Consider the following 12,562-nt stretch of genomic DNA (forward strand, 5'->3'; position numbering starts at 1 on the left):
TGAATATATTGAACGAAGATTAATCAGTTAACATCTAAGTGAAATCATCAAAACCCAAACTCAAAATAATAATATCAAGGCTAGGGCTTCATCTTAGCCCTAGCTAATAGTTTAGCTGCACATAATAATCGAACTGAAAATAAAGTAAGGTGAGGAAAAACTCATGTCGACAGCAAGTTTCGCTTCGCCTTACTTCTTCTCCCTCCAATTCTCGCTCTTCGGTTCTCCGTTCTTCGGTGTTCTGTTCTGTCTTCTGGATATTCTGGAGCGCCCCCCTCTCTTTGTTTCCCCTTGTATATATAGAGGTTTGGTTAGGGCAGTGTTTGATTAGAATTGGAATTGTCTAATTCGGTGGCAAGAGATTCGGGATTGGATCAGTTTGAGTGGAAGTCGGTCTTTTGTTTCCTGTTGGGTTTTAGTGCAATCGAGAATATAGAGTGTTGATCAAGTGAAAGTGGACGTATGGAAGAATGGTAGGATGTGTAGTGCTCCATTGGTTCGGGGTTCGATCGAATAAGTCGGGATTTAAGGGATGGGTTTTTCTATTTGTGCGAATTGGAGATGGAGAATCGAAGGTGGTGATCAGGTGGTGCGGGGATAGAAATGGATGGTAGCATGCGTAGCTTGGTTAGCTTGGATGTTTGGTTATTATCGCTGGAAAAGAAGGATGGGTTTTCTGTTCGTGAGAAATGGAGAAGGAAACTAATGTTTGGATATGGTGTGTCTCGGGTGGACAAGAAATGGTGTGGCCATTAGTTAGTTGTGTGGGCTTTGATGTTTGGTTATGGGCTGGTCTAATTAGATGAACATGGGTGGTCCGGTCTTCAGCACATAGGCTTAAACTCAACTCCCGCTGGTTACGTGCCCACTTAAGTTCATGGTCCTTTTGCTTTTCATTCTTTTATTTCGGCCCATCCAAATAATTACCCAATTCTCCGATGCTCTTTCGGGTACCAACTAAAATCACGCACTGATATCTCAATTCTTTCGAATATCGTCATAATTAATCAAGTTACTCTAATTCCTGCAATATCATCGAAAATATGCTAACTTAATCAACTGAATAAAATAAACGGACTAACTGATATAAAATTGGGCGTAAATAATATAACATTTACGTGCTTATCAAATACCCCCAAACTTACATTTTGCTAGTCCTCGAGAAAAACTAACACTAAGCTAATTAACAAAAATCCTAACTTACTTTCGTAGGAATCACAATTACACTTAGCATGTGTAACAAACCTTGTAAACCCCTAGGTTACCCCTAGTGGACGAGTTTAGTCTCGTGAGGGTTTTCAGAAACGATACCCACAAACATTAACATAACATGATATATAGTGATATATATAAATTTCTCAAAGATAAAAACTTTTTCCAACTGACAAACAAGTTCAATAAACATCAATTACCACAGTTTACATCATTATCACTAAGACACATCACTACTTCCAAAGATAGAAATCATTGATTACTATTCCAAACCAAAGCGTGTGTGTGTTTAGTCAAACTGATACAGTCTTTTATCCAAGTAACGGAATTCCTAACTTACTATCCAAAGAATATATCAACCTCAATCCTCACCATTCATACACTCACAAGAAAGTCTCTCTCTCAGATAAGTTTCAATTTTACCTCTGTATGCAGGGAAATGAGTAAAATAGTAGAACATCCCACATACTTAGCCAAAAAGACGGACATATGAAATTTCAATAACAAATTAGTCTCATGAAAAGAATATCAATCACATGTGAAGTGTCGGGTCCTTCACTTTAGCATCCTCTCACCTATTCTACACTTCATATCATACTTTTGTGATAAGTCTGGGTATTAAGACGGGGCTTAGGATAGGTTGACAAGAAAATGGTAAAAAGGAATCAAAAATTTATGAGAATAAACTAAAGACCATCTTGTACTTGACCTTCATGGAAAATTTCTTCACTTTGTAGATCACATTACTTGACTTTCTTTCTCAATGATTTCTCTTTTCTTATTTTTTTTTTTTTCTTTTTTTTTTTTTTTTCATACTATATATATATATATATATATTATATTATATTTTATATTTTTTTTTTTTTCTTGTCATTCTTTTTCTATTGAATCACTTTGAGCAAAAGGAATGATTTTCTTCATTTGACTTTAGTAAATTTTCCCTTCAGAATCTTCTTCTTCTAGCTTTCTCTTTAGTCCTTTAGAAACCCTCAAAAATATAGGTACGGCTAATAATATGGGTTTACAATCCTTATTTGGAGTTAGGTTAAGGATAGTTGGTTTAAGAAGAAAAGGCTTAATATATAAGGCTCAAAAGGGGTTAACATGAAAATCCTACTACGTGGTATAGATAAAGGCTAATTGGCTTACTACTTGACTTATCAGTATGATATTCTGCTTCGAGTAGACTACAAGACCTAATGGCTATCTTCCCAGTTGATGTTACTTCGTGATCGACCAAAACAAGAAAAAAACTGAGACTATACAACAAATTTAAGCACAGAAGAATGAATGAGTCAACTTGGACTCTGAATTTACGTAAAGACTCTCCAAGAAATTCAAAGGCTCAAGTCTCACGGGTTAAGTCTCTATATTCCATTTCTAGTGCACTAGGAGATTAAATTACTCTTCAATTTGACATGTATCATGTGGCTAATAGTGCATATTCCACTTTGGCTTAAACTTTCATCAACAAAATCTATTTCTAGAGGTAGAAAATAGTCTAAAAGCAACAATAACTTCAAAAGTGACTCTTAACTTCATAGATTCCTTGAAAATCAGTGGCTTTAGAAATCAATTTTTTTTTTTAAATTTCTCATCATAGAAAATCACCATTAATCATACCATGTTGGACATATTTATTTTTCGCTAAACAAACATTTTGTTACCACCCCCAAACTTCTTATAGACATTGTTCTCAATGTTAACATAGATGCGTAATTTAAACGATAACAATATGGACAAGTAAAAGTATATAAGGAAAGAGGTTACCAAGAGCTTCCAAAAACGAAAAATAATATCTTTGAGTCACCTGTAGAAATTAGTACCTCACAAAAGATATAACAATGATAATATAAAAGAGGACCAAGTTACTACAATGACTAAAATGTGTCACGTGTCTCATCCCATAGAGTTACACGTCTCCAAAAAGGCGGAGAAAAGGTGCTAGAGTGGAATGCATGATACACGTGCACAAAAGACTCAACAAAAATAAAAACATGGGTTGCCTCCCATAAGCGCTACAGTTAACGTCTCTAGCAGACGAATGCTTCGCACACCCAATTCTTAGATGAGCACTTTGTCTACCAACGAAACATAAAATGAATGCCCCAAAATTCAAAAAAAAATTCGACTGAGTCTCCTCTATATTTTCGACATTTCTTAAATATAAAACCTGTCATAACATGAAAATCACAATGATATGTTTCTCATTGGTTAACCCAAATGGAGACTAGGGGCTAGAATGAAATATTTGGGAATAATGCGAAGCGACTCTTACAAAAGAAAAACAAAACCTAAACTACTAAAATACAACAAACATACTCATTCAGTCATGATAAACAGGATCAATAAGATCCACCTCTTCCACATCCTTATTAGCAAAACCATCAAGATACTGTTTCAAGCGTTCACCATTAACCTTAAACACACGACCATCCGTAGGATCCTCTATCTCAACAGCACCATGAGGAAAAATAGTTTTAACAATGAAAGGACCAGTCCACCTAGAACGTAACTTACCAGGAAAAAGACGCAAACGAGAATTATATAGCAAAACTTTTTGATTAGGTTCAAAAGACTTGAGAAGAATAGATTTATCATGAAAAATCTTAGTCCGCTCTTTGTAAATCTTGGCATTCTCATATGCCTCATTCCTTAACTTAGCTAACTCATTCAATTGGAGCTTACGTTGTGAACCTGCTCTACACATGTCAAAGTTAAAAGTTTTAATGGCCCAAAAAGCACGATGTTCTAATTCCACAGGCAAATGACATGCCTTCCCAAACACAAGCCTATAAGGAGACATACCAATGGGAGTCTTATAAGCAGTCCTATAAGCCCAAAGGGAATCATTAAGACATTGAGACCAATCCTTACGGTCAGGTCGTACCGTCTTTTCTAAAATCCGTTTAATTTCCCTATTAGATACTTCAACTTGGCCACTAGTTTGGGGATGGTATGGGGTAGCAAGTTTATGAGTAATATAGTACTTTTTCATTAAAGATTCAAACGCACGATTTGTAAAATGAGTACCATTATCACTTATAATTGCACGAGGAGTACCAAAATGAGAAAATATATTATATCTCAAAAAGTTAACTACAACCTTGTGATCATTCATTTTACATGGCACCGCCTCAACCCATTTAGAAACATAATCTACCGCGACGAGGATATAAAGATAACCAAAGGAAGGAGGAAAAGGACCCATGAAGTCTATACCCCACACATCAAAAAGCTCAACAACCAAAATAGGGGAAAGAGGCATCATGTTCCTATGGGAAATATTAGCCGTACGGTGGCATCGATCACACCCTAAACAAAACTCATGTGCATCTCTAAAGAGAGTAGGCCAATAATAACCACGCTGCAAAACCTTAGCAGCCGTCTTCTTAGGACCAAAGTGACCACCACATGCATGGTCATGGCAAAAGGAGAGAATACTACAAAACTTACTCTCAGGAACACATCTCCTAACAATCTGATCAGGGCATGACTTAAACAAGTATGGGTTATCCCAGAAAAAATACCTAATCTCAGCAAGAAACTTAGATTTATCTTGTTTTCTCCAATGAGAAGGAAACTGACCTATAACAAGATAATTAACAATATCTGCATACCAAGGCAACTGGGAGACAAAAAAAAGTTGCTCATCTGGGAAGGACTCATTCAAAGGCAAAAGACTAGTAGAAGACTCTACTATAAGCCTAGACAAGTGGTCAGCGACCACGTTCTCTATACCCTTTTTATCCCTAATCTCAATGTCAAACTCTTGTAATAAGAGGACCCAACGAATAAGACGCACTTTAGCATCCTTTTTAGAAAGAAGATACTTCAAAGCCGAATGATCAGTAAACACGACAACCTTAGACCCTGTGAGATAAGACCTAAACTTGTCTAAAGCAAACACAACAGCTAACAACTCCTTCTCGGTTGTAGTGTAATTCATTTGGGCATCATTAAAAGTTCGACTTGCATAATAAATTACATGGGCCAACTTACCAAACCGTTGACCTAAAACAGCCCCAATAGCATAGTCCGACGCATCACACATTAACTCAAAAGGTACACTCTAATCAGGTGGTTGTATGATAGGAGCGGTAGTCAATAAATGCTTAAGCTTCTCAAAAGCTTTCAAACAATCATCATCAAAGACAAAATCGACGTCCTTACCAAGTAAATTGCATAAGGGACGAGAAATCTTGCTAAAGTCCTTAATGAATCGCCTATAAAATCCAGCATGACCTAAAAAAGACCTAATATCTTTCACAGTCTTAGGTGGTGGAAGACTAGAAATGACATCAATCTTGGCTTTATCGACCTCAATTCCTTTAGTAGAAATAATATGACCAAGAACAATACCCTGTTGAACCATAAAATGACACTTCTCCCAATTCAACACAAGATTATTCTCTTTGCACCTAATTAACACTAATTCCAAATGGTGCAAACCATCATCAAAAGAATCACCAAAGACAGAGAAATCATCCATAAACACCTCAAGAAACCTTTCTACCATGTCAGAAAGAATGCTAAGTATGCATCTCTGGAAGGTACCGGGTGCATTACATAACCCAAATGGCATACGACGGTAGGCAAAAGTTCCAAAAGGACAAGTAAATGTAGTCTTTTCTTGATCCTCAGGTGTAATACATATTTGGTAATAACCTGAATAACCATCGAGAAAACAATAATACTTATGACCGGCTAACCGTTCAAGCATCTGGTCAATAAAAGGAAGAGGAAAGTGATATTTCCTAGTGGCTAGATTCAACTTACGATAGTCAATGCAAAAGTGCCACCCAGTAGTTATACGGGTAGAAACTAACTCGCCATTCGCATTCTTAACTACTGTAATACCAGACTTCTTAGGGACAACCTAAACCGGACTCACCCATTTACTATCGGAGATGGGATAAATGATACCCGCATCTAACAACTTGAGAACCTCGGCTCTCATTACCTCTCTCATGTTAGGATTAAGCCATCTTTGGAACTCACGGGTTGGTTTACCATTCTCCTCTAGATGAATATGATGCATACAATCAGTGGGGCTTATCCCGTTAATATCAGCAATAGTCCACCTTAAAGTTGTCTTATGGTCTCTAAGAACCCTAAGCAATTTACTCTCTTGTTCACTATCAAGATTAGAAGCAATAATAACAAGCAAGGTCTCATCAGGCCCCAAAAAGACATAGTTAAGAGTATCAGGTAATGGTTCCAACTCAAGTTTAGGAGGACTCTCTATAGAAGGAACTGGTTTAGACTCAAAAGGAGAAAGATGTTCTACCTTGGTTTTCCACTTATTAGTATCTAAGATTGGGGTGGCATCAAGCAAAGCATTTACTTCACAAATAGAATTATCCACATCAAAATCAACACCAAAGTGAGTTAAACAAGACTCAAGAGGGTCATCAGAATAACTTTCCAAGAAAGTCTTGTGAACCATACTGTCAATAAGATTAACATCCCAAAGATCATCAGGTTTAGGAGGTTATTGACTCACATTAAACACATTAAGTTCTATAGTCATATTACCAAAAGAAAGCTTCAACACTCCATTACGACAGTTAATGATAGCATTAGATGTGGCCAAAAACGGACGACCTAAGATGACAGGAATATGGTGTTTAAGATCTTGAACAGGTTGTGTTTCTAGAACAATAAAATCAGCTGGGAAATAAAATTTATCAACCTGAATCAAAACATCTTCAACAATACCACGTGGAACCCTGACAGACCTATCCGCCAGTTGAAGTGTAATCGGCGTAGGTTTCAATTTACCAAGACCAAGCTGTAAGTAAACCGAATAAGGTAACAAATTAACACTAGCCCCCAAATCAAGTAATGCCTTTTCAATCATATGATCACCTATAACACAAGAAATAGTAGGGCATCCTGGATCTCTAAACTTAGGTGGAGTGCGGTTTTGAATAATCGAACTCACTTGCTCAGTAAGGAAAGCTTTCTTGTGCACATTCAACTTACGTTTTTGTGTACACATATCCTTAAGAAACTTGGCATAAGAAGGAACTTATTTTATAGCATCCAGTAACGGAATATTAATATGAACTTGCTTAAACATCTTCATTATCTCATTAAAAGTATTTCCTTTCTTAGCCTGAACTAACCTCTTAGGAAAAGGAGCTTTTGGTATATAAGATGGTACAGGACTAGACTCAAAAGATGTAGGAGGCTCTAAGCACTTCTTAGAAGCATCACGACTATTAGAACCACTTATATCACTCTTTTCGCCCTCACACTCTATAGGATCAGATCTGACCTCAACATCCCTAGGCATCTCAACCCTATTATCAATATGTTTACCACTTCTAAGAACGGTAATAGACTTAGCTTGCTCCTGGTGGTGCTCTTGGCTCAAGTTAGAGCTTATTTCGTACTGTCCCTTTAGATTAGCCACTGGTTGACTAGGAAACCTACCATTTTCCCTCTCATTCAAAGTATTAGCAATTTGACCCATTTGAATTTCCAACTTCGCAATAGATTGCGCGTTTGAATGCAAACTCTGTTGGGTATCCTTTTGAAATTGTTAGGTGTCTTGATGAAATTGAAGGGAACTCTGCATGAAAAGACTAAGAGTGTCCTCAAGAGATGGTTTCTTAGATGGTGGAGGTGGTTGTTGGTATTGCTGAAACTGGTTGGAATGAACTTGAGCATATGACTAGGAAGGAGGATTCACAGGTGACACCCCTAGATCAGTTTGATGCGGCCCATTTTTCCATGAGAAATTGGGATGATTCCTCCATCCAGGGTTATATGTGTTAGAGTAAGGGTCACCAAACGGTTTCTTATTATATGTGTTAAGTGCATTAGCTTGTTCAACTATACACTCATTGAACGTAGAGATAGAAGGACACGTTTGGGCTGTGTGCGTGGGACTCGCACATAGCTGACATACTTGACTAACTGACTTGACATGAGAACTCTCCCCTTTTAACTTCAAGGATTCCACCTCCCTAGCAAGATTGGCTAATTTGGCACTCACCTCAAAATCGCCTCTCACCTCATAAACACCACCCTTCTTTGGTTCAGAAGCAACTTGTACACTTCTATCATAGACCCTCCTTGGAGAATCCCATTGCTGAGAAATTTCAGAGATTGTCTCAAGAAGTTTCCCAGTTGCATCCTCCTACAAAGAGAGGATATATGCCCCACTTCGGGACTCAACAAACTAACGGTGTGAAATCGACAACCCCTCAAAGAAAAATTTCACTAATTGCCATTTCACAAAATTATGGTGAGGACACCTCAAAAGAAGGTCTTTAAATCTCTCCCAACATATATAAAACTCTTCACTCTTTTTTTGAGTAAAATGCATGATCTGTCACCGAAGGCTAGTAGTCTTGTGCATGGGAAAGAATTTAATGAGAAACTTAATGTTCAACTCATCCCAAGTAATGATAGACTTAGACTCTAAGGAATTCAACCACAACTTTGCCTTATCCTTCAATGAAAAAGGAAAGAGGCGGAGTTTGATAATCTCTGGTTGGACTCTAGGGAAGTTAAGAGTACCACATATATCTAAGAACTCCTTAATGTGAAGATAAGGGTCTTCACAATCAAGACCATGGAACTGGGGAAGCAAGTTTATGATGGCTGCCCTTAACTCAAAATTAGCATCACACGCAGGCAAATCAATGCAAGAAGGATTAGAATTAAGGACTGGATAATAGTAGTCCTTAAGGGTTTTAACTTCGGGTTCTGCTGCCATTTCTAACAAATGTTTTTCTAACTCGCCTTGGTTTAGATTAGTAGGTCCCTTATGAAATGTTCCTTCGATTTCCGGATCAAAAGGTGCTATATCAAGATTTTCATAACAGGTTTCTACCATACACAACCTCTGACTCTAGATGATGAAAACCTAACTCTACAATGAAAGACAACGGACGTAAAATGAAAGATGCGGGATGATGCACAATCACAGAAAATAAGCAACAAATCTCAAACCGAATTGAATTTTTAATGAAGGTTTAAAATAAGTGCTCTTAAACCCATATAACACGATTCCCAGTTCTTGTGCTAAAAGCACCGTCACTCGATCCACGTGTCAAACGAGCTTTCTTAGTGAGCGGGCTAAAACCTGTCCTAATGCAATATGCCTAAGGCGTGTCAAAGGTGACTTAACCAATCCTAAATGCAAGAAAAAATATGAAAATAGACAAACACACAAGTTCAACCCCACAAAGTTAAAAGCGTACCTCCGGCGTGAGCCTTCAAGGGCCACTTGCGATGTCGAGTGACGACAAGCAAGCTCCTTTGATTCTTCTCTATTAAGCTTCAAAATTGTATGCTCTAATATATATATATATATTTAAACCTGTAAAAATCAAAAGCAAACACTTAGACTACGGAATAAAACTAAACTACGACTAAACCTAAACTATGAATTACGTTAAGACCCTAAAACTTGATTGCACTACTGCAATCCCTAGCAGCAACGCCAACTATCGTTGAAAATAGTTGCGGCAAACGGGTCGATCCCACAGGGATTGCTATTTAGGGACAATTGAATACTAAAATATTACCTAACCTAATTCGACAATGTTGTTTTATAGAAATTTGGAATTGCTATTAACTAAACCTAATTATTTTAACTATGTTTACGAAAATAATAAATTAAACAATTGAAATTAAACGAAAGATTGGAGAGAAATACTAGAACTTTAGATTCCGCCACTAAACCTTTTAGTAAATATTTTAAGATTAGGTTTCAATGTTTCAAATTAATACGAGAAACATCTGAATAAGAATTCAGTGTTTCTCGGGATTTTATCGTGACAATACTATTTTTACATAAAAGCATCTTTCAAAATTCAGCACTAAAGATTAAACGTAAAAGATTACTCGTCTTTTTACGGCACGAATAATATCTAAATTTAATATGTGCAATTAAATCAAGCTTTGATCAATAACAATATATATTCAAACGACTAAGGATGCATGACATACAAAGTGAAAGAATAAACTACTATCAATCGTGAATATATTGAACGAAGATTAATCAGTTAACATCTAAGTGAAATCATCAAAACCCAAACTCAAAATAATAATATCAAGGCTAGGGCTTCATCTTAGCCCTAGCTAATAGTTTAGCTGCACATAATAATCGAACTGAAAATAAAGTAAGGTGAGGAAAAACTCATGTCGACAGCAACTTCCGCTTCGCCTTACTTCTTCTCCCTCCAATTCTCGCTCTTCGGTTCTTCGTTCTTTGGTGTTCTATTCTGTCTTCTGGATATCCTGGAGCGCCCCCTTCTCTTTGTTTCCCCTTGTATATATAGAGGTTTGGTTAGGGCAGTGTTTGATTAGAATTGGAATTGTCTAATTCGGTGGCAAGAGATTCGGGATTGGATCAGTTTGAGTGGAAGTCAGTCTTTTGTTTCCTGTTGGGTTTTAGTGCAATCGAGAATATAGAGTGTTGATCAAGTGAAAGTGGACGTATGGAAGAATGGTAGGATGTGTAGTGCTCGATTGGTTCGGGGTTCAATCGAATAAGTCGGGATTTAAGGGATGGGTTTTCCTATTTGTGTGAATTTGAGATGGAGAATCGAAGGTGGTGATCTGGTGGTGCGGGGATAGAAATGGATGGTAGCATGCGTAGCTTGGTTAGCTTAGATGTTTGGTTATTATTGCCGGAAAAGAAGGATGTGTTTTCTGTTCGTGAGAAATGGAGAAGGAAACTAATGTTTGGATATGGTGCTTCTCGGGTGGACAGGAAATGGTGTGGCCATTAGTTAGTTGTGTGGGCTTTGATGTTTGGTTATGGGCTGGTCTAATTAGATGAACATGGGTGGTCCGGTCTTCAGCACATGGGCTTAAACTCAACTCCCGCTGGTTACGTGCCCACTTAAGTTCATGGTCCTTTCGCTTTTCATTCTTTTATTTCGGCCCAACCAAATAATTACCCAATTCTCCGTTGCTCTTTCGTGTACCAACTAAAATCATGCACTGATATCTCAATTCTTTCCAATATCGACATAATTAATCAAGTTACTCTAATTCCTGCAATATCACCGAAAATACGCTAACTTAATCAACTGAATAAAATAAACAGACTAACTGATATAAAATTGGGCGTAAATAATATAACATTTACGTGCTTATCAACATTCCTAACGGTCAGAAACCGTTACTAAAACTATTTGTAACAGTTTTTTTGCGTCACCATTTTGGCGTTTCTAATTCGTTATTAATATTCATAACGGTTTAGAACCATTACATAATTATTTATTGTAACGGTTTTTTCTGTAACTAAAAATATTTACTAACAGTTTTATCTGCGTAATTTTGTTACTCTTTTCTACTAATAGTAACACTTTTATAGAGTTAGTAATTTTTTTACCGTTACTCTTTTCTAACAACAGTAACGGTTTTATAGAATTAGTAATGCTTTTTTGTGTTACTCTTTTCTAACAACAGTAACGGTTTTAGAAAGTTAGTAACGTTTTTTGTGTAATTGATTTATAGAATTTGTAACGTTTTGGTAACGGTTTTGTTGCTTCGTAAGCGTTACTTCATACAAAGCTTAGTTACGGTTTTCCATCGTTACAAAACTATTTCGTATGTAAAAAAAATAATTTCCCCCAAAACCACCCTTTTTGGGAGACTACTAACCTACATAAAGATGTCCCCACTTATTGGGTATTCTACAATCGTCCATAACATAAACAAGAAATCTCACAAGTACATCAAATCACATAATCTTTTATTAAAATAACATCACCATAACGTCTTTTCATAAATAGGACTTGCCACGAATGAATTAATATACATTATTTTCCAAATAAATGGGACTTGTCCCTAAACTCAAGCTCTCACGTCATTTGTACAGAACTCCCACCTTCAATAGTTGCAAGCATCAGGGGATGACTTTGGGATGGTATCATCAGAAAAGTCATTTTCATCTTATACACCAATAGAAATAAATAAAAAGGAGTTAGGCAGTAGAAAACAAATATGTATAGATATATACTTATATCTTATATCTTATTCTTAAGTAGTAGCTCCTTATACTCAAACTATAGAATTCAGAAAAGAGAGTATGGTAGTAGACTAGTAGCAATAGAAGCATAGTATTGAAAGTTTATGTAATGCCCCAAAACCCTATAATTTTGTCAGACACCTTGACGAAAGACATAAAAATTTCGGCAGAATCTCCTCTGTATTTTCAATATTTCATAAACATAAATCCTGTCATAACCTGAAAATCACATAATATACTTTCATAACATATATTAAAACCTCAGACCTCGGTCGTAAACCCAACTACTCAAATATATATTGATTCATAGAACTAGATACTTAACCATCTTGACCAATGCCAGTTAAG

General features: G+C 36.6%; 1 pseudogene; it reads right to left on the reverse strand.

Annotated features, from left to right (window-relative positions):
* Window positions 1-3,538: 3,538 nt before the first annotated feature.
* Window positions 3,539-8,944, reverse strand: LOC147510766 (uncharacterized; annotated as a pseudogene).
* Between the last annotated feature and the right edge of the window lie 3,618 nt (window positions 8,945-12,562).

Source organism: Coptis chinensis, chromosome 3 (genome assembly GCF_015680905.1).
Source record: "Coptis chinensis isolate HL-2020 chromosome 3, ASM1568090v1, whole genome shotgun sequence".
Classification (NCBI taxonomy): Eukaryota; Viridiplantae; Streptophyta; class Magnoliopsida; order Ranunculales; family Ranunculaceae; genus Coptis; species Coptis chinensis.